Source organism: Mus caroli, chromosome 9 (assembly GCF_900094665.2).
Source record: "Mus caroli chromosome 9, CAROLI_EIJ_v1.1, whole genome shotgun sequence".
In the NCBI taxonomy this organism is placed as follows: Eukaryota; Metazoa; Chordata; class Mammalia; order Rodentia; family Muridae; genus Mus; species Mus caroli.
The window spans coordinates 57,694,616-57,717,947 of NC_034578.1; the positions used below are offsets into that span (position 1 = coordinate 57,694,616).

A 23,332-nucleotide genomic window follows, 5' to 3' on the forward strand; every position below is an offset into this window, starting at 1 on the left:
TTGCATGCCATTTAAAACATAGCTTCTTTCATCTTTGCTTCACCCCTTTAAAACTTATATTTGGAGTATATTTTTATGTGGCTGCATAACACATTGATAGGTAAAAATAAATAAGTAGCCAAACATACTGGAGCTGGATGCTCAATTACATTTTGACTAATGTTTAAAAAAAACAAATTAACTTCAAACTTAAAAAAAAAAAAAAGACACTACTTCTTCTGATTAATTTCTTAGTTTTGGGTTTGGATTTGGATTTTTGAGACAGTCTTACTAAGTGATGATGCAGGTTGACCTTGAACTTCTGGTCCTCCTGCCTCAGACTTCAAAGTTCTGGAATCTGCTACACCCAGCTCCTCATCAGATTTCATTAGTCGTCCCTACCTCCAGTTTGGGAGCTTCCTGTGGGAGAATTGCAAGCTCTGTCACTTCCTTGGCTTCCATGAGGTATCTTCTACTCAACCAACTCTGTTTATCTAACTGTGTGTCCCCACCTCCCATTTACATCATGAGATTAATTTTTTGAGTCATGACCAGCATTTATTAACAGGAAAATAAGTTAATTAGAGGAGAAATGCCAGCATCTATCACATATAGGGAGGGTATGCCTCACTGTGGCTTACAGACGTGTAAGTTCAAAGTTCCTTCTTGGAAAGGGCAGATACAATAAAGGGTTAGAACTGTGGCTGAGTGGAATAAAACATGAGGAGCCCAGTTAAGCCTGTTATCTAAGACCCTGTAAGGCAGCGTGGGGCTGATTCTGAGGAGTTGGACAAGAAAGAGCTATTGTGAGCTCTGGAGGAGGGGAGCCTGGTAAAAGGAGGTTCCCCGAAGATACTTCTGGCAACAGTGTGTGAGCCACTGAGTAAACAAGGGCTCCTTGGGGCTGAGGCTCCTTCTGGGGTTTGCTCATGATTTATAGCTTTGACATTGAACATAAGGTCTAACAATGCAGTTTCTGTCAGAGTGGATGTTCCCGAGAGATTGGAGAGCTCACCTTCTCTCAGATCCAGTAAGATGCCAGGAAGGCGGAGCAAGTCACCTGATGTGGTTCAGTCACAGCCCCCACACCCTGGGAGGCCACAGGGCTTGAGTCGGAGAGGACAAGGGCATGTTGGAAGATCCAGACTATAGTTCCTTTGACCCCTGAAGATGCCAATGTGCCCCGAGCTATGATATACCCACATGGCCCCTTCCTCTGAGTATTTTTCCTGCCCTTTTTCCTCATGCTATGAACAAAGCTCCTACTCGACTCATCTGGTTCTGAAAGGGGGTCCGCTCAGCCCCTCAAGTCAACACCAGAAGGGCCCAACTCCAGGTCCCTGTTCTCCACCTCTCGGCCCTCCTCCCACACAAATGCCTGGAACACACACAACGTAAGGCAAACACCCAAGCAAACAAAGGGCACTAGTCCCCTGGGACAGGAAGTGACTCATAAGCAAAGAACCAGGGTCAAGGATTTTTGAAGGAGCCTGGCCATGTCCCAGCAACCCGTGTCTCCAAATCTAGGGTAGCTGACGAAGACTGAAAACCATCTCTCACTAAGCACCTGATCTGGGGTGCAGTGTGCTACCCAACCCACAAACAAACTGGGAAAGCAACATCTGGATAAGGGACGAGGCCTGGGGGAAAGGGCTGAAAATGATGAAGGCTTCCAGAGTTGTCACGGAGCTTAATATGTTTGGAATGGATGAACCTTGCCCTGTAGAGAGGATGGGAGAATGGCAGAGAGCTGAGGACTGAGGGTCCGGCTGCGCCTGTGGCAAGCCACAGAGTAAAGACCAAGGTCTACTGGGAAGAGATGATAATGTCCCTTGAGGAGACATGGGTGTCCCCATACCCTAACAGAGAAACCACTATGGGTAGGAGGAAGCTTTGGCCGGAGAAGAGGAAAAGCTGCTAGAAATAATGCCCAAAAGCAAGAGGCAGAAAACGAGGCTTTGTTTCTTCAAGGGAGCCCTGCTTAAACAGAACAGGCTACCCTGCACAGGCAGAGGAAGGCATAGCATTCTAGGCTGTCCAACCGGCAGCCTGCCGGCTACATGCAGCCAAGCACAGTTACAAATGCAGCCTAACACTCAACTATACATTTCTTTAAAACATTATAAGGATTCTTTTATTGATTGATTGATTGATTGATTGATTGGAACTAGAACTGCATCGTTCTCAACAGTGAACTTTGTAGACAACAATGTCCTACTGCAATGTCAAAAGGCTGGGCAGGCCAGCAACAGTTAGCATTAACTGTTAACTAATAAGATAATGTGCAAACATGCCAGCTGAGAGGGAGGGGCACAGCCTCGAACCTTAAGAGAAGGAACTCTTGTTTTTGAACAGGTATCAGACACCATCTGCCTACACTTGCTCCTTGATAGTTAGGAAGGTCTCTAAAGGCAAGAGACTGTAATTACCATTATAAACACCAGCATCCAGACACACTGCCTGGGAGATGGCAGGGGGCAAGAAAAAGCTGGCTGGCTGGCTGGATGAATGGATGAGTGGCTGAATGATAAACATGATGTTCTTCTCTTACTGGGATTTGCACACATGTAGAAACCAGAGGTATGTGTCAAATGTCTTCCTTAATTGCTAGCCATCTTATTTTTATCCTTTTTCATGTTTCGTGTGTGTTGTTGTTATTATTGTTGTTCTTCTTCCTCCTCCTCCTCCTCCTCCTCCTCCTCCTCCTTCTCTTCCTGTTCCTCTTCCTCCTCCTCCTCCTTCATCACATCTCTATGCACAGGCATTGATGGCCAAAGGTTAATAAGTGGAATCATGTTTGATCAGTTTCCTTTTTCACTGGGGCAGGAACTCTCTATCAAACGCAGCGCTTTCCAATATGACTAGTCTTGCTAGCCAGCTTGCTCTGGAGAACCCAGCTCTGCCTCCAAAGGCTGGAATTACAAGCAGATACCACACCCCCTTGTCGTTTCACATGGGTTTCTATGGACCCAAGTTCCCATCTTCTGGCCTGTATGTCTAGTATTTAACAGCCAAGCAAGCCATCTATCTGTCCAGTCCTTCACCTCATTTTTTGAGATAAGACCTGCCACTGAGCTTTGCAGCTGACCTATTTGGCGACATTGGCTGGCCAGCAAGCTCTGGGAATCCACCTGTCTCCACCTCTGCAGTGCTGGGATTACAGATCCCTCATCTGTCTTTTTCTGTGAGTGCCGGGGAACTGAACTCGCATCTTCTTTCTTGCCAGCTCCCCAGCCAGAGCTTTACACAGCAGAGGGCAGGACTCTCTCCTTTTTCTGGAGATGCTGCCACGCATGTTCAGCAGATGTTCACAGAGAGGCCTGGGAATAGGCAGACAGACTAACCACTGCAGATACAGACATATGCTGCTGCCTCTGTGGAGGCTCTGACCTCTCAAATCTCCAGGCAGTCAGGAACCCACACAGCCCTTTCAGGGAATCCAGCCCCAGGCCGAGGGGTGTCCACTGAAACTGACCTTGGGGCCTCCCCCAACCTTGTCACATCCCCAGCTTCTTCTCCCCTGGATGGAGGACAGCCAGAGGAATGTTCCCCGACCAATTTGTCCTTGGCTGATGGTCTTTCCTCCCACCGTGTCACGTCATAGGGCCCAGCCCTTTTTTTCCTCTTGTCACTCAGCCACAAAACTCATTTCTTCCCATGGAACCCCCATACTGCAGAACGACTAGCTCACCCTGAGCAACGAGGAAACACACAGAATGTGAGTCAGGAAAAAAATGTGGCAATCCATTCAAACATCCTGGCTCCTAGCAAGCAAACCTCGCCACCGGCTTTGTTCTCCATCAAGGGAGAGCACCCTGGCAGCTCCTTCCTCACCTGGAGAAAGTCGGTGACCGCATAGACAGCATCATCTTCACGGTCATTAACACTGCTGTGGATTTATGTTTGTTCAGGTAACTAGGGAAAATATTCAAGTGTCGAAATAATCAGGCAGGCAGGCAGGCAGGATGTTTCAAATGCATGAGCCACGTGTGCTGGCCTCTGGAGCATTGCCTTGTTCAGCGTCAGAAGACGTATCAGATCAAAGGCGAGGGACTTTCTCCTCTGGCTTCAGCATCTGCCTGACCACAGAAGTCCATCAGCTTTGTGACATTGTTTCAGTCTAAATCTCATAAAAGGAACTCCAGTTCAGTTGCTGTCACAGTGTATCATTACCATTAAGACTTCCTCCTCTTTTCTGAGTTGGTGCTTGGCACAGCGCTCATGCACAGCAGGTACCCATTTGGGTGACATCCAAGGCTAGCACTCTACCTCACCAGGAGGGTCTTCTCTTCAAGGTAGGCTGCTCAGCGAGGGATCTGAACAGCAGTGGTGGTCTATAGTAGCAAACACTACATGTTTCTAAGTGCTTCGGAGATGAGTACTTCTAAAGCCCTGAACACCCAGGAAATAGTTGGGTCACAGGTAACCCTCCCTAGGATTCAGACACCTAGAGGCCGACGAATCCAGCTGTTCCCCCAGTCACAACTTCTCCAAGAATCCTCTTCCATGAACAGACTATACAGCCTGGCTTGGGGCTATCAAAGAAAAAAGAGCACACTACTTCTGCCCAGTTCTGCGTGGGACCTGCGACTTTTCCAATGGGCTGTCCTGAGCTTCAACAGTGAGCTATACCATTCCTAACACCTACGTTAGGACAATCTGGCCAAAAGCAAGGTAACCCTGGGACAAGGAGAGTGTCAGCTCAGACCATCTTTCCCTTCTTCTGACTTAGGGTCTTAGCCTGCCTTTTCTTCATTAGAATCTATGTCCCATCACCTATAATGCCTTTGTCATTCTGCAGAGCGTCTGCAGAATGACACACACACACCAGGGAAGGAGGGTTCATGTATGTGTTAACAATACAAGAACAAATTCCTAGAGAGCAAGTGACATGACATGCTCACTCACAAGTGGACCTGGTGAAACTTCAGAGCTGAGTTATGGATAACATGGTTTTTCTATTAGGAAAAAAAAAACCCTATGTATACAAAATTACACATGTTCCTGGATACCAATCCCTACCCCCCATTTTAAAAAATGCACATTAAGAAAAGCCAAAAACCTATAGAAAAAACGTAAATAGAAGAGTGCTAATTATTTACTGCCTCATAATCTAATGTCAAACGGCTCTGAAGCCTCCCCCTGGCACGCAGCATCAACTGTACATTCCCCAAAGGCCTGATGGCCAACTTTCTCCACTGCACAGCACCCAGGCTGCAGCTGGGCTCCGGCACACAGCATCAACTGTACATTCCCCAAAGGCCTGATGGCCAATATTCTCCACTGCACAGCACCCAGGCTGCAGTTGGGCTCCAGTCAGGGGAGGTGTAAGCTGTGCTCTGCCCAGCTCACTGCCTGCCAGCTCTGGTCCTGAGTCTAGGATCTTTCCCCAGTTCCCTGCACGCCTGCTCGTGAGCATGAGCCATAAATTAGCTGGGTCCACTTTCTGCCCTTGGTACTTCCGAGTGTCAGGGGGACGAATTTGCCTTTTCCTGCTCTGCCCTGAGGCCTACACCGCCAGGTTTGTGTTACATCGTTCTTTCTTTTCTTTCTTTCTTTTTTCTTTCTTTCTTTCTTTCTTTCTTTCTTTCTTTCTTTCTTTCTTTCTTTCTTTCTTTCTTAAAGCAACAGAAATCTGGTCAATGATTTGTAGCAACCACAGCTGCAGCCTGTGTGCTGGAAGCTCTGACTGGCCCTTCAGAGAGAAGCAGAAATCGAGCACCTTAGACTTATGTTCCTGACAGGATCCATGACAGGCCAGCATTAGGTCAAGCTGGCATCAGGTGTGGTGATTAAGAGATTAAGTCAATACCAAAGAGATGCCCAGCACATAAACTAAGGCGGCTTCTAAGGAAAGTGAGCTCAAGCAAAACTATGAAGGGAAATTGAGCTTCAGAAGAAGAAAGCTGTTAACAGATCTGTCACTTGAACCCCATCAGCACTGCGGTGGCTCCATTCACATCTGTCTCCCTTTACTGGCTCACTCTAGCAGACACTGGAAAAATTGCTAGCAATAGCACAAGCACCACAAATTCTGACTGGTGTTCTCTCATCCTGACCTCTGCGACTGGGGGTCACATTAAGCTCCCAGGAGCCCCACATCTCACAACCTATCCACCCATCAGCTTCTAGTTTCCTCCTGTCGATGGCTATTTCCGTGCAATGTGCACCAGCTGTACATTCAGCCCTGGATGCTAGGAGGGGCGTCACCGTGTCTCCAGAGACTGGAGCTCAGTGTTCACCCAGCCTTCCGTGAACCTCACACCCTGTGTGTTGGGCTCAATCTTTTGCCAACTCTTTTCCTCTGCATTCTTTCTCCCATAACCTCTCCTGTGCAGTTTCCACCTGGCCTCATCCAACCTGCCAGTCATTCAACTGCAGTCCGCGTTTCTCCAACTTCCCCCACACACCTTTCTCAGAGACCAAGTGGGGAGCTCAAGTGACGACTCATGGGTAAAACGGTTGCTACACAAGTATGCAGATGAAAATATGACCCCTAGGAGCCCCCATAAACAGAGACCAGGCACACACCTGTAATCCCAGCATTTGGGAGGTGGAGACAGGGAGTCAATCCCCCGAGAAAGCTGACTATCTAGACTAGCAGAATCTGTGTGTCCCAGGTACACCAAGAAACCCGGCTGAGCAAGGAAAGTGGAACAAGAGAGGAAAGCATTTAGCACTAACCACTGACCTACACACACACACATACACACACACACACACACTCACACTCACACAGGCGCGCGTGCAATCACAGATGAACAGGGATACGCGTCGCTGTGATCGAAGTATCTCTCTCAATCACAACACTTCCTCCCTACCCCTCCAGCTCCTCCTCCTTTATTCCTCTTCAAAATCAGTTTTCAGAAGTTTGACCGTGACCTTGTAATCTCAGCACTTAGGAAGCTGCAGTAAGACAACAGCAAGCCGGAGGCTAGCCTGGGCTACCCAGCAAGAGACTGTCCCCAAAATCGAAAGTTGACTGTTATGGGTCTTGGTGCTAGACTTCTATGAGTTGAGGTTGTGTCTTATGCTACAACTGAAAACTTTTTTGGGAATGGTTGCATCCCGGAAGCCTCTGGCCCTGTCTACTCTCTTCTCTCCTGGGACCGCACAAGCACAGACTTCGGATCTTTTGTTATAGTCCTGCAGACACCTGACTTTTAGCCCAGGTCTGCTTCTCTCTGTGGTTCAAGTTGGATAACTTGTTACATCTTCAATCCTCCTGCCTCTACTCTCCTAGGCAGTGCATCCGGTGAGACTTGACTTCAGTTATTATGTGTTCCCCTTCTAAAAATTCCACGCAGAATGAAAAACTTAAACATGAGACTAGAAACTATTTTTATAAATCTCAGAGATACTGCATAGCATTGCTATGAGTAATGACTCTTTAAAATCCGATCCCCAAAGCACAGGCAACAAAACAAAAACATGAATAAGATTACAGCAAACACAAAAGTATTTGCAAGCAAAGGGAAAAGGAGCGGTGTGAAAAGATAGCCTGTGAACTAAGAGAAGATGTTTACAAACCGTGAATCTCGGATGGGATTATATCCAAAATACGAACAGGACTCGACCCAATAGCAACAACAACAAAGGGTGAGAAGCAGGCGAAGGGCCTTGACAGGCGGCACTCAAGAGAACACGAAGAGACGCTGAACAACTATAATGACTGGGAAACAGAACTTTAAAGCAGGGATGAGTTTCCATCTTACCCATGTCAGGATAGCGACTATCAAACAGACTCAAGATGGCAGTTGTGGCTGAGAGTCACAGGGGTGGAACTTTCAAATGATACCAATTAGAGCGGGATTTAGAGCAACAAGCATCAAATGCTGCTGTATGGAAGTTTCCCAAAAAGCTGCAAAGAAAGTTTGGTACAGCAATTCCTCTTTTTGTATTTATTCTTAAGTACTTAATCTGTCTAGTGATGTATGACGTATGAGCTCTCAGGCTCTTTGCTGACTTCTCCCCAATAACCATGATGTAGAAATGAATGCAAATGCCCTCAACCAATGGATGGATAAGGAAATGCTAAGTGGAACACTACTCAGCCTTTAAAAAGGAAGGGAACCTTGTCATTTGCGACAATGTGGATAGAACTTGAGAATATTATGCTGAGTAAAATAAGTCAGACACAAGAAGGCACACCCATGTTCTCACTTACATGTGGATTCTAAAGCCATTCAACTCATGGAAGGAGAGTGCAGATGGTGGTTAAAGGTAGCAGAGTGGAGACAAAAGGGAGAGAAGATGGAAGGGTACACAGAGTGTCCCTGTTTAATCTATGGCATAGTTTAGTGAGCAGTTAACGGCAGCAGAGTAGACAGTTCACACTCACTGAGGCCATCTCAGATGTCCCCTCTGCGGAAAACGACAAGCATCCGAGATGAAGAAGAATTAGCTCGATTTAAACACTCCCCTTGGTACCCAAGAATCAGGCATTATTACAGCTTGTTAACTTGTAATAAGCTTAATATTTAGAAATAGAATTTCCAGGGCTTAGTGGCAGAACATTAGTTATCATGTGTAAGACCCTAGATTCAATCCCAGCATTACACAGATAGAGAGAAGTCCGAGATATACATAATTGACAACTAGAAAGGTACATAGCATATGATAGATAGAAAGAAAATGATTGGTGGACACATAGATGATTGATTGATTTATGTGTGAATGAATAAGATAGATAGATAGATAGATAGATAATAGATGGTAGACCGATGTTTGATAGGCAGATAGATTGACAGATAATTGATGGATAATAGTCTTTCTTCTTTTTCTTTACTAATATGTTTTTTATTTATTTCAAGCATATAGATAATTATTTATTGAGGCACTTTCATGATGGAACCTTCACTGGGTATCTCTAACATCTCTGTCAGCTTAGTGTTGGCCTCCACCTATTGTCCTTTTTCAAATTCAGCAGAAGACCTGCTTGGTTCTCGTGACTGATTCTGTGCTAACCCTGCACATCATAGGCATTGTGCTATGAACAAAGCTCTTATTTAAAGCCTCCATTTAACTGTCTTCTTTTGACATGCTAAAGTCCTGGAGGGGCTTTTCCCACAGCACGCTCAGCGAGAGACAAAACCCTAAGTCCCCATTTGGTCTCTGCTGAGGAAGGGGGAAGTCACCAGTACTTCTGGCCAGGATGTGGTAGTTCCCCATCTCCATCAGATCCCCAGGAGCGTTTCTCTGCTGGGAGGGGAAGGATGAAATAAAGCAGGTGCACAGGTCCTCATGTGGTCCCCATCGAGGCCACAAGCAGGAGCAGAAAAGAGGGGATGCGTGACTTTGCTTCTGTGAGTGGTGGTCCCTTGGGTCCTTATGACCAACCACTCTCCAGGAAGAGAAGAAACATCGTATCACTGCTGGGTAAGGGTGAAGGTCAAATATCCACCTGTTCATTCGGGAGTGAAGAATTAGTGATACAACAATGGGCAATGACTCTGGCAATCAAACGGCAAGCCAATGCCAAAGGAAAACTCAAAATTCAGGCCCACAACGCCAAGACCACTTGTCTATACACCAAAGAGCTCTCTGCCCAAGGACACCAGCCCCCTGCCCAACAAAACAATGAGAAAAACCCTCCCTGGCCAAAGGACAACAGCTGCCTCCCTTCCCATCCTACCAGGTCCCCCCACCCCCAGGTCAGAAAGCACACATGGCCATGCGCCATCGCCCCCTAAACAACACAAACGCACGCTTGCTCAAGTCGGGGTCCTATCCAACACATACAGTGAAAGCAGGTTTGGGAGCCAAGAACCACAGCCTCGCAGTCACCTTCAGGGCTGGTGGTCTCCCATCTGGAGAGAATCCCACTTTTCTGCCCATAGGAATCTCTGAAACCAAGATCCACCCAGGAGCTGTGGAGATGGAAGCAGTCAGCAGGCCAGGCAGCCCCTCCTGTCTGGAGAGCCGGGTCTGCACCCAGCTGGAGCCTTGGTCCCTGGAGCTGGGGCCTCTCCTCTGGCCCCAACCAGCAGTCTGCACAGAGCTGTGTTTTGTCCAATGAGGGAGAGCTGGTGACCCAGGCGGGGAACTCAGCTTTCCAACAGCCTCTGTTTTTGTTTCCATTTAAAAAGGTTAGTGACTTTACTGCATGTGGAAAGAACCAGGGAAGCAAGCTCAAAGAGGCTCAGCGTGGTTTTGGAGCTGACCAAAAAACACAGGACTTTTGAGTCGAGTTGGGAGAAGAGGGAACAAGTTTATCCTGCATTCACCATGTGCCAAATGCAAGCCTGGGAGTGCCTTCTGTGCCCTTCCCTGGTGGATTCAGGCAGAATCGAGTCTAATTCCATACCACAGACCATCAGGATGGGGAGGATTCAGAACTACTGGACTCCCAGGATCAAAGAGAGCAATGTGAAAAACACCCTTTTAATCGGGAACTAGAACAGGATACAATGTATTTACCCATCAATATTCTTAGCCTCGTCAGCATCCCCAACAACAACAGTATTCATGAATGCTCAAGTCCCTCATATAAAATGTCATGGTATTTGTATATAACATATATATGTGTGTGTGTATATATATGTGTATGTGTGTGTGTGTGTGTGTGTATGTATCCTCCCATATGCCTTAAATTACTCCTGGGGGCACTGATACTATCTCACACACTGCAGATGCTATGCAAGAGACTACCTTATATAAATGGCATGGTATGGCATGAGCTATACTCATCCTCTTGCCTGGGCATTTTAAACCATCCCTGGATTACTTATACTGCCTCATGTACTGTACATGTTAGGTAAATGGATAGTGTACCATCTATCTCTAGTAGATAAAGACAAAAATCAAGGTCTGACCATACTCAATACTGATATAAAGTTTTAAAACTATTTTCAATCTGAGCCAGGCAGTGGTGGCACGCGCCTTCAATCCCAGCACATGGGAGGCAGAAGCAGGATGATGTCTGAGTGTGAAGCCAGCCTGAACTATAGAGTGACTTCCAGAACAGCTAGAACTACACAAAGAAACCATCCTGAAGAACAAGCAAACATATATCTTTTTCAATACACACACACACACACACACACACACACACACACTCAATCTGCAGTTGGCAGAATCTTGGAAAGGTATATCACTACAGTCATTGATGCTAAGAATCAAAAGTATATATATATATATATATATATATATATATATATATATATATATAAAATTCACTACAATGACTACTCAAAGTATAGCAAGTTGTATTATGGCGATTGCATTAAGTTGGTATAACCCAAGCTCACAAATAACTTTTTTTTTCTAAAACTTATGACTTGAACTAGATTCTCAGGGACACTGGAACACCTATGATTTTTGTAGACTACCTGGGGCACTGCTGTATTTTAATTGTAATACATCTATACAGTTGTGTGTCTGAGCTTGGTTCCCAGTTGGTAGTGCTGTTTGAGGATGTGGTGGAAACTTTAAGAGGAAGCAGAGGCTACTGTGGGTGGGCCCTGGGGTCTTACAGGGTGGCTCTGCTTCCTAGCTGTGGGTGCAAAAAGACCATCCAGCTTCCTTCCCCTGCTGTCACTCCTTCGTTACTGCAGTGTCTTCCTGGTCACCCTGGAATCACCCTCTTGAACTCTAAGCTGGGTAACCCATTCTTCTCTGAAACTGCTTATCAAGGATTTTGTCACAACAGCAATACAAATTCCTCACCCGATGTTCACAGTCACTCTTCCTGGCACTGAAAAGGCTTTCAATAGTGTGTGGAACTAGACTGGAAGGCATGGGTCAAGCCTGACTGACTGACTGCCATTTAGGGGGAAGAGAGGGTCACATTTTCAAATGGTTGAACAACAAAGAGAGACAGAGACAGAGAGACAGAGACAGAGAGAGACAGTGAGAGACAGAAAGACAGACAAAGACAGAGACAGGATAAGAGAAAGACAGACAGAGACAGAATAAGACAGACAGACAGACAGACAGAGAATGTGCTATGATGTGAAATGGATGCCGGGATCATCAGAGTATCCATACAGGATTTTAGTGAGATTTTATTTTTCTTTAAGAATATGTGCATGTTTATGCACACAGGACCCCGAAAGAGGTCAGAAGATGATGCCAGATCCCCTGCAAGTGTAGTCCCAGGCAGTTGTGAACCACCCAATGCAGATGCTGGGAACCAAACACCAATCCGCCACAAGAGCCGCAAGGGCTCACAGCACTGAACCACCTCTCCAGCTCCTAAATAAAGTTTTATTGGATTGCACCTATGACCTTGCCTTTATGGACTGCCCGTGGCTTCTCTCATGCTCAGAAGGCAGCACTAATTAGGTGCACCGGAAAACCATGTCCTGCAAAACTCGGATATCAACCCTCTGACCCCTTGTAAGGAACAGGCTGCTGAACCCCGCCTGACACCATCTGTCAGGCTGTCATTCATACGCACCAGGCTGAGAACACAGCAAGATAAGGAGGACGACAGAACCTCACGGCTTCTGACAGAGCAAAGGAACCATCGTGGCACGCTGAGAGGAGGGGATGCTAAGAGATACTGTGGGCTAGAAGCAACTGCACGGTGTGTGGAGGCTGTGTTGTGTACATAGAAGCAACTGCACGGTGTGTGGAGGCTGTGCCAGGCACAGGCGTACACTGCATTCATCTGAGGCATGGGAAGTAGCTGGATCCTGCAAGCTAACCAAGGATATAGCATTCTCATAAAGGACAAATGGCTTCAGCTTCCTTTAACCCTCTCTCTTCCCTCTACCCCCACTGTTTCCTACTGGGTCTTGCCTCCCACCCCATGTCTTTCTAAAGTCCCACCACTGAGTCCAGTGCCTTTTATCTGGGTCTGATGGGCTGTCCACTACAGTTATAATGATTTTCCTATTACCTGCCTCTGCCTATAGCTGTAAGAACCACCATGCTTTTAGGCAGAAATAACATCTTCCTATAAGACTATAAGACACACACACATACGTGTGTGTGTGTGTGTGTGTGTGTGTGTATAGATCAGAGTTTTCATTTTCATGCTTATTAAGGAACATAGTAGCCCCTTCATGTCTACTTTAATTTGAATGTGCCCCTCAAAGGGGCACATAAATTTTTTTCTTTTAAAATATTTGTTTTTATCATTTTTATGTATGTGTGGCATACATGTACATGAACACCGGTGCCTAAGGATGCCAAAGTTATAGGATTCCCCAAGAAGACCTGGAGTTTACAGGCAGTTGGGAGTCACCATGTGGGTGCTGAGAACAAACTTGGATCCACTGAAGAAATAGCACGTTCTTAACCACTGAGGCGGCGCTTCTCCAGCCTGCATGGTAAAAGTCTTAGTCCCAGCCGGGCGTGGTGGCACACGCCTTTAATCCCAGCACTCGGGAGGCAGAGGCAGGAGGATTTCTGAGTTCGAAGCCAGCCTGGTCTACAAAGTGAGTTCTAGGACAGCCAGGGCTAAACAGAGAAACCCTGTCTCGAAAAACCAAAAAAAAAAAGTCTTAGTCCCCAGTTGGTAACGCTATTAGAGGGTAGCAGCCCATTTAGGAGGTAGGGCCTAATGGAAGAAGAGAGGTCATATGGGGGCGTAAACTTCGAAGCATACTGACATCCAGCTCTCTCATCTCTCTCTTTGCATTTTGGGCACAAGGTAGACATCTTCCTCTACTGTATGTTCCTGCCATGATGTACTTTGGTGCCACAAATAAAACCATAAGACCTCTGGAGCCATATGCCCAAACAAGCCCTTACTCCTTATGTTGATTGCCTCAGGTGTTTTGTTACAGTAACAGGAAGCTAACAAATGCAGTGTCTGAGCACACACTAGGCTAACTCTACTACGTTTTCTTATGTATAAAGATTACCGGCCCACTGTACAGGAGAGGAAACTGATGCTCAACTGATGCTGTCCAAAGCCACACAAGCAGCAGCTGGATCTAGATCCACATGTTTTTACAATGCATGGTGTTGGTCCCTGGTGCATAGTAGGGACTGGGAGAGGGTTAGAAGCATGAATGAATGGTTACACAGCAAGGCCCATATGGAATCAGTAACATGTGTGAGCACAATCTAAGAAGTTGCCAACATCTTCCTTTAAGGAGCCTCTGTGAACACTGACATAATTTCCTTCTGTGGAATTCAGAAAGTCCCCACCCTACCATGGGTCTTCCTGGCCCGAGAAGCAAAGAGTGTTGAGTTCCCCTGATCTGGGCCTGAGGCAGGAACAGAATAAATAAGAAAGAGAGGAGTGGGTCACCGCTGAGTCCTCCTCTGCTTCTGGTACTCACGTGGGTCTCCAGTTTGCTCTCTGTGGGTTCTTGAATACCACGGGTCAGTATGACCGGGTGACCATGTGGCCTGGATCTGACTCCAGAGCAGAATATGAGGTCAGAAATAGATAAAGAGCAGCAGCAAATTGGATGCCTTTACTATTGTGCTGACTTTTTGAGATTGGGGAAGAAACAAAAACATTCCAGCTCCTACCTAACACAGTATATGGAAGAGCTATGGATATCATCACAATGGCGCACGCCTTTAATCCCAGCACTTGGGAGGCGGAGGCAGGCGGATTTCTGAGTTCAAGGTCAGACTGGTCTACAAAGTGAGTTCCAGGACAGCCAGGGCTACACAGAGAAACCCTGTCTCAAAAAAACAACAACAACAAAAAAAAAAAACAAAAAACAAAAAAAAAAGAAAAGAAAAGAAAAGAAAGAAAAGAAAAGGGGAAAAAATGAGCCTGGAGAGGTGGCTAAGCATCAAAAAGCACTGGCTGCTCTTCCAGAGGACCTGAGTTCAGTTCCCAATACCCACATCAGGTAGCACTCCAGCTCCAGGGGATCTGATGCTGTCTCTGGCCTCTATTGGCACCCATACACACACATGCACACTCTCACACACAAGCACATGCAGAAATAAAAATGAAGTAACTCTTCATTATAATTGTTTAAAATGAGAAATATTTGCACACACCCATGTTAGCAAAAAAAAAAAAAAAAAGACAAATGTGCATCAGCTCATCTGATAACCGAGCATCAGCTCATCTGATAACCGAGCATCAGCTCATCTGATAACTGAGCATCAGCTCATCTGATAACTGAGCATCAGCTCATCTGATAACCGAGCTGATGCACATTTGTCTTTTTTTTTTTTTTTTTTTTTGGAGCCAAATCAAACCTTCCCTCCTCAAGGTGCTCTGGGTCATGGTGTTTAACAAAGCAACAGGAAACAAGTAAGGGTACTGTGCCTCAAAAAATAAAGTAGAAGGCTACTTGGAGAAGACATCTACCATGATACTCTGGCCTACACACACATACACATACATGCACATACATGAACACATACACACACATATACCATATATACATACATACATACATACAAACAAACAAAAAATATATATAAGCATATAGGAAGGAGCAAACAGACCACTAGATGCAGCTGGCATACTATGTGCAGATGAGGCACAGCTGGCATACTGTGTGTAGATGAGGGATGGAGTTTTACTCTCTGGTTGCCTATTATTCACTAACTGGTCTGTCTGGTCCCAGAGTATCTGTTTTAGAGCCAGGTAGAGCCCAAAGGTCACCCTGCTGTACACTTGCTATGTGAGCCTCTGCTGTCTAAGCTATGGAACAGGGTAATGTCTGGCTGACCGTAGAAGACCTGAATTCACACAGGTAAAGCCAGCACCTGATGTGGAGCTCCATGCACAGTAGGGCCCTCTCCCTCAGGTAGCTAGAAAGCCTCTGCACTTGAAGCAGGAGAAAGGGCCTGGCCCTGACTAAAACATTGTAAGTGAAGCAGGGGTAGATAGGAGTCTATTCCAGACTTTCCATGGCAGCGAAGGCTGCATTGTTGGTACACACCAGAGATGAGACTTCAGACCTTGCCCTACAGGGCTGGGGAGGTAGCTCAGTAATAGAATACTTGCCTGGCATGCCTGGTCAGGCCCTAGGTTCAATCCCTAGTACCACCAAAAAAGAAGGAAGCAAAAGAGTAAGAACAAAATATGTGCATCATGGAGCTACCTGGCACTCAGCCGATAACTAGCAACAAGCTCTTCGTAGCTCCCAGGGGTCCTCCCATCCACTGGGGGGATTGATCCTCGTATCAAACATTAGGTAACTGCAACTTATCAGCCCACATCCAGCATGAGGTGACAGGAGTTCAGGGAAGCCAGGATAGGGGAGGAGCTTGGGTTTGCATCCTGGCCAGATGGTCTCCACAACTCCTGATTTTACAGTCTTTCCTACTCTCAGTCACTTGGCCTGGGGATGCTGTGTCACAGCAAATCTAACAGTGAGCAGGGAGGAGCAGAACTGACCTATGCCACCAGAGATTCCGGCTGACATCACCGCCCGGCCCACCAGCATTCTGTCCAGCTAGCACAGAGTCAGGGGGCAAGGGGCTGGAGGTCTAATCAAAAGGGCAGCAGGGGGCCATGGGGCCAGCAGCAGAGGGTGGAACCAGAATTTAAAGCATGCAGGGTCAGGGGTCAAACAAGCCATATCAATCATAGAGTTAAGTCACTTCACAGAAGTGAGCCTCGGAGCCCCGGAGGAGGGGAGGCTTCTGTCCGGATGGGCTGAGATTCACAGGGATAGGAGAGGATAAAAAGATAGCTATGGTTGAAGCAGCCCTGGTGTATGCTTGGAGCTGCGTGAAACATTTTACAAAGTTGTGGATCTCCCCTGTGGGGGTATGCCGTGCTATTAAGGCATCATTTTACAGGTAGGAAAATTATAGCACCTTGTTTGAAGCCTATAGCATGCTGGGTCGTAGGCTGGGACTCAGGCAGCTGCCTCTGGAGAGCTGTCACCTTCTGTTCTCCATATACAGGCTGCTGGTGTAGGAGTGGACAGGACTCTGTTGTGGAGAGCCGGTCTGTAGCCCAGGGGCAAATGCCTTCTTTGTTTATCTTCCTGGAAAGGACAGGCTGTTGGCAGAACTGTTTCAGGAGAAGCTTGTCCAATAACTGTAAATTTGCCACTTGCGGATACCATCAGCTAGCAGGTAGCTTCCCAGCAACCCATGCGGCCCCGAGCAGCAGAAATTAATCATCTCTCTCATGATTTCACCTCAAAGAAAATGATCACAAAGCCCAGGCCCGCGACCATTCCTACAGTAGTCAGACACGTGGCTGCATCCCTGTGATAAATCAAAAGCGATGCCCAGCTTTCGTCAGATGCCTGCAGATAATTCCCCTGCCATTTCCCTGCTGGGACTCAGAGAGCCTTGGCCTAAAGGGTTAACATCTCATTTCCTCTTGTCTTTCAAGCCTTAATCCCCATCCTGAGCTGGGCACATTCCAAGCCCACCTGGAGCAGGTCAAGACCAGCTCCCAGCCCATGACTGGTCCTTCATTTCCCCTGGCAGGAGATTAGATGAGGGGCCCATTAATCACTCATTACCTCTGTCTTCCCTGCTGGCCAGGCCTCGGGCAGCCTGCCAAGGGTCCTGGGAGGGTGCTTGTGAGCTGTCCAGTGCCACCCTTCCGGGGACAAGACACAGAGGCTCAAGCCTGGCTAGGGACTCCATGGACCACACCCAACTGCCTGGCTTCCACCTAAGGTATCCTTAAAGCTTCCCATCTCTGAAAGATTAGGGAAAGAGAGAAATAGATTAAAAGTAGCTACTCTCCCAAGACGACTAAACACGGGGGGGGGGGGGCAAACTCACTGCCTAGCCAGTGCTTGTGCACTTTAGAGGACCTGGGGACACTGGACAGGAACCGAAAGAACAGGGGATGCTGGCTGGATGGTTACATAGGACAGCTGTGTGTTTAGGGGCTGGGCTAGAGTGGAGGGCTGAGTCCTTCAGACAAAACCCTGCACCTGACAGGGCTGAGATTATATGCAGGTTTCTTCTGGAGTGTTTAGTGAGTACCCACTTCTGGCAAACACTGATCAGTCAGGGTAGACGGGAGAGATAGGAAGTGATATTGAGCACCTACTATGTGCCAAGGCTTTGCCTATGGGGCCTCAACCTCCCACCAGCCTTCAGCCATCGTTACTTGTAAAGATGGGCAAATATGACAGCTATTAAATGAGAAGCTGTCAGCCACCAGTCTAGGGAAGGAGAGTAGCTGTGACTAGCCTGGCCAAGCCTACTCATAATCTTCCAGCTCCTGTCACACCCCCAGCAGCTTAGGAATTTTCAAACCCCGGTATTCCGATCTTCTTAATACTTGTTGAGAGCATGGGCAGAAGGCTGGGCTCAGAGGCTTTCAGGTAGGGCGAGAAGGAAGTATTTTGCTTTCAAAAACTTCGTTCAAAGGCCCCTTTAAGAAAAAAAAAGGGGAGGCTCTTCTAAGATCACAATTCCAATTCCCCACTACTTGCTCCCTAAGGTCCAAATGAAGGCCTCTGCTAAAACAAACAAACAAACAAACAAAGCCAGTCATGTGCTTGGGCAGGCAAACACAGGCATACCCCTGAGACTCAGATAGGCATCCTATGGCCTCTGTACCCATGTGGCACATGCACACTTGTGTACAGAAACTGAGGGGGAGGAGGGAGGATGTGGTATTTGCAGTAGACCCTGCATCTGTCATAAAAGTATCATTCCTAGTTCAAAAGGCAGCCTGTAGCTGAGGTCTTCAAAGCTATTATGTGCACACAAATCAATTTCTCCCTCATCTGTGTCTGCACATGGATATTCTTTCTCTCTCTCTCTCTCCCTCTCTCTCTCTCTCTCTCCCCCCCCATCCCCCCTCATTGTTTGTCTCCTTTACTTCCCTTCTTTCTCCCTGGGTGGTCATTTGTTAGCTACTCTCCTCGCAGCCCCTGGAGGCCAGTGATCCAGCCAGTCTTGCTCCATATAAGCCCCCAGCACGCAGTAATAGTCGCTGGCACACAACAGATGCTCAGAAATATTTGCTGAAGACAAATTAAATGGAAGTGAATACTGGAGAGCCATTGTGATTCCTTGCAGGGAATGATGTGGTGAAGTCAGGATTTCAGGAATATTAATCTGTCAGCATGAAAGAAGATGGATTTAAAATGAAGAGAGCCACCCATGGCTGCGAGTCAGGAGGGAGATTGTTACTGTAAATTGGACATGGTTTAAGGTAGGGGCAGGAAAATAATTGGAGATATCATGAAAGAATGCGGAAGGGGCATTGTGATAAATGAGCTCTGCGTGTGGGGAATGGGATACGGGTGCTGGGGGTGAGGGGCTTGAACATGGACACCAACAGCCAATGGGGATAAAAGTGAAGTCCTGGGGAGAGGAAAAAAAAACCCGTACTCAACAGACAAGATCACTAGGCAAAACAGAAACTTCAAGCCCTGATCTTCTCCAAAACTCTCTGGTTTTCCTTACTTCACACCTGGCTAGAGAGACTTCCTAGCTCCGAAGAGTGAGGGTAAGACAGTCTGGTACCCCGCCCTGAGCTAGGCATGGAGATCGTGTGAGCGCATCTTCCCCCTCCCTGAGGCCAATGCACTCACTCACGTGTGTCAGTAGGGGCTCCACGCATTCTCACCACCCAAAATCATTTTGCAGGCTGGACCTTTGGGGATTCCCTGTTCGGCCCTGCGGAGGTTTATAGGAAAGTCCCGGGACTCTCATCTGCTTCCTCACATTAATATCCAGGGCAGAACTGTGCTTTTCAAAGGAATTCAGCTATGGTGCCAACAAAAATCTATAGGCATTGAGTAGGGCTACATCTAAATCACATTTGCAAACTGTTTGCACCTTTGTACACAGAGACCCAAGCAAGATTCTCTCCGGGCCAGCAACTGCATCCCTTCAGTCTCTACCAGGTCAGAGACATCAGTGATGTCCAAGATAACACAGTGGCTCTAAAAGGTGGGAGATCTTAGCTGATACCCAGATGTCTCAGATGCAAAGAAAGTTGGCCGTGAAAATTCCTTGAGTTCTGGCTATTTTACTTACTCCAAAGTCTAACGGGCTTCAGCGCCACAGATCCAAGGCTTTATTTAATTCACCTACTGCCTGCAAAGGGTGAGCCACTATCTGGCAAGGGATGCACGCTTTTAACAGCACAGAAAGCTTCGGGACTGCTTAAGATCTCACTAGACCCATAATTCCACGAGCTAAGTGGGTACCTCGAAATCCTCTTCCCAAGACACAGCTAAAGCTATTTCTAAGAAAACTGAAACTTCACTTCCAGATCTCTCCCACTTCAAGGTGAGCAAAGTGATCAAACGCTAACTGTTCAGTCGCATTCAGGGCCACGAGTATATGAGCTACACGGGTATATGAGTACAGAAGCAGCAACAGGTCCAGTTAGGGGAGCACTGACACTGGATTGCAATGATTAACCTGACCTGGGGATCAGAGGCTTTCCAAGAAGCCAGAATGATGGAGGCCAGGGGCTGGGGCTCCAGAGGTGCTGACACTCCATCAGCAATCCCAGGCTAAGAAAGGGAGCAAGGCTGGGGTGGGGACTACGAGTGCTATAGGTGCAACTCACCAGTTCAGCTCTGAGCTGCTGCGCATACCTCAGGAGGGCCAGTGGCTGCTTCCCCCAAGCCCAGGGGGCCAGGCCCTAGAGTTGAGGGTCAAGGATGGAGAATAAAGGCAGAGCAGGCCTCCAGGAAAGAGAAAAGAAAGAGAAAGGTAGGGGAAAGGAAAAAGAAGAGGAAGAGGAAAGGGGAAAAAGAAAGGAAGAGAAAGGAAAGGGAAAATAGAAGAGGATGGGAAAGAGAAAAGGAAGGGGAAGTGTGAAAGAAAGAGGAAGCAGAAGAGAAAAGGAAGAAAGAAGCAGGTACGACGTCCCGAGCTGCCGCCGGCCCCGACGTACCCACGCGCGCCAGTCTGCGGGGCTGCCCCGGGCTCTGGACTGCGGCCGGCCGGACTGCGCGATCTGCTCACCTGGGCTAGTCCTGAGCGGCCGACTCCTCAGCCCCGCGTGCTTCCCGAGCGCCGCCGCATGGACGGCCGGCCGCCGGGCTCCCGCTGCGCCCCGGTGTGTCCGGTGCGCGGGCGGCCAGCGAGTCCCCAGCGCACGACTCAGGCGCGGTGTCTGCGGGCCGAGAGCGCGGTCCGCGCGCCCTGCCCTCCCGCGCGGCCTCCCGCTGTCACCTCCAGCCGCCCCTGCCGCCCCCTGGCGGCCGCCTAGGGGAGAGCCGGCCCCGGCCCACCCAACCACCCCAGGGGAAGAGGGACCCCTGGGAACCTGGTGAAGAGACATCCACCAGGAGAGGCAGCAGAAGGAAAGACTGTCCCGACAGAGGCTAGAGGGCAGGAGAGTGGTGATCATAGAACTTAGAGGGGGCCCGGGCTGCCCACGGCCGTCAACAGGAGGTCAAAGAAGAAGGCAGTGGAGACCAGAGTCTGAAGGTCAGAGGCTGCCTTCATCTTAGCCAGCAGTTGGTGGGAGCCTTTGGAGGACTGCTGCCCCAGAGAGACAAGGACATCCTTGAGTATTGAGAAACAGCCATTCCGGTTGCAACCACAGGGTTGAGGCTAGTTTACAGTGAAGCTTTCCTTTCTAGCTTCCTGGGCATCCCTAAGACAAAAACTCCCTAAGAACGAGGACAACTTAGCACACCTGCCTGATCTAAGGTTCTCGGGCTTGGCTGCAAGCAAGTGCATTTGCCTGCAGAGCCATCAAGCCATAGAGCTGGTCGCACTCCCAGGTTCTTGAGTCCAAAGGATGCTAAAATGTTTCAATTCAGCCCATGTGTACTAGAGCTGAGAGAAGCAAGCAAGAGAAGGAACATCTCCCCCTCCCCCTTTTCTCAAGGGAGGGCAGGTTGACCTTAAACAATTGAAGAGGCCTCTAGGCACAGACAGGAGTCTCTCTCCCTTGAAGTGAATGAGCCTGTTTGTTTATGGCTGCCTCAAAAGCCTGCCTGTAGGGGCTGTTGGGAAAGGGCAGGTGTACCCTTGTGCTAATGTGGGTGGTGGCAGAACGCAGTCCGACTTCAGGGCCAGGCCACTTCAGGGGTGGGTGTGGTGTGCTTTGTGGGAGCAGAAAAAAAAGAGAGACAGGAAAGATACCCCACCATTAACACAATAACAAAGGGAGCTGGGAAACACAGGGATGAGGCCAAGGAGGGAGAGCGGATTTTGAGAGCCTGGCACCTGGATCCAGCTGGGGCTGACTGAGTCCATCTGGTTCAAACAAACAACTTTTGATGAGAGGCACCTGGGCGTGTGTGGTTAGACAACTCCTGGGTGTCTCGCATCCATATCCAGTGAATCAAAGAGATCTTGCACACTAACTCATTTCATCCATTTGAAACCAATAGCCAGGAGATGGCTTCACACCTGTAATCCCAACACTTCCTTAGAGGAGGCAGGAGGATCAGGGGTCTAGGTCATCCTTAGCTTCATATCCAGTTTGCAGCTGGCCTGAGCTACAGGAAACTGTTTCAGACAACATAGTTGAGCCTGGGAGTACAGGCCTATAATCCCAGGTACTAGGAGGCTAAGGAAGGGGCATTGAAAGTTCAAATCCAATGTGGGTAATTTAGGGAGATCCTATCTCCAAACAAAGAGCATAAACAGGGCTTGGGGTGTAGTGTAGGGCAGAGTGCCTGCCTGGCATGAATGAGGTCCTGGCTCTATCCCTAGCACCACCAGAAATCAAGAATTCTTAAAGGACAAAGTGTACTTAGTAACAGAATGAGGCAGGGACAGGGCATGGTTTTCTTTATTGTTTTACTTTTGAAGATGCTGGACTTAAAGCTAATGTTGGGGAGATGGCGCAGCAGTTACAAGCCCTTGCTGCTCTTCCAGAGGCCAGAGCTCATTTTCCAGCACCCATGTTACCTGGAACTCCAGCTCCAGGGTACTTGACACCCTCTTCTGGCCTCTGTGAGCTCTGCACACATGCATGCGTGTGTGCACACACACACACACAGCAGTCACTCACACAGGCATACATAAAAAATACAAATAAAAATAAATCTTTAAAACAAACTCCAGTCATTATAAGACAAATTGTTTATATAAGAGCACTTTTTTATGCTAGAAGGGGAGGTTTCCCATTTCCCACTATTTACTGGCAGTCCTGTTACACATCTTGTTATTAACTCATGGCTGTATGCACATATGTGTGTTTATATGTTTGTTTATATATGTACCTATGTTTATATGCATTTTGTGTGTATGTTTATATATGTATGAATGTTTGTGTGTCTATATATGTATGTATATATGTTTGTGTATATATATATATGTTTATATATGTATGTTTGTGTATATGTTTATGTACATATGAGTCAGATGGGGAGGATTTTGTCCCATGTATGAAATAAGCTACTAACTCTAACCCAACAACTGGGTAAAGAGGGCAGGTGTTTCTGATGACAGTCACAGGCCAGCTGCAGTCACTTAATGCTAGTGTCTGCCTGAAGTGCCAGTGTCATCTATATATAATATACCACTTTCACATAGCTAAGGACATAGGGTATATATATATATATAT

At 47.6% G+C, this 23,332-nt stretch overlaps 1 protein-coding gene across 1 annotated transcript in view; it reads right to left on the bottom strand.

Moving 5' to 3' along the window:
- The window catches only part of LOC115031954 (thrombospondin type-1 domain-containing protein 4-like), a 92,219-nt gene extending 71,467 nt beyond the window's left edge, over positions 1–20,752 (bottom strand). The window contains exon 1 of the mRNA XM_029481960.1: positions 20,699–20,752. The gene's annotated coding sequence lies outside the window, so the exon portion shown is untranslated. The remainder of the gene's footprint in view (positions 1–20,698) is intronic.
- Between the last annotated feature and the right edge of the window lie 2,580 nt (positions 20,753–23,332).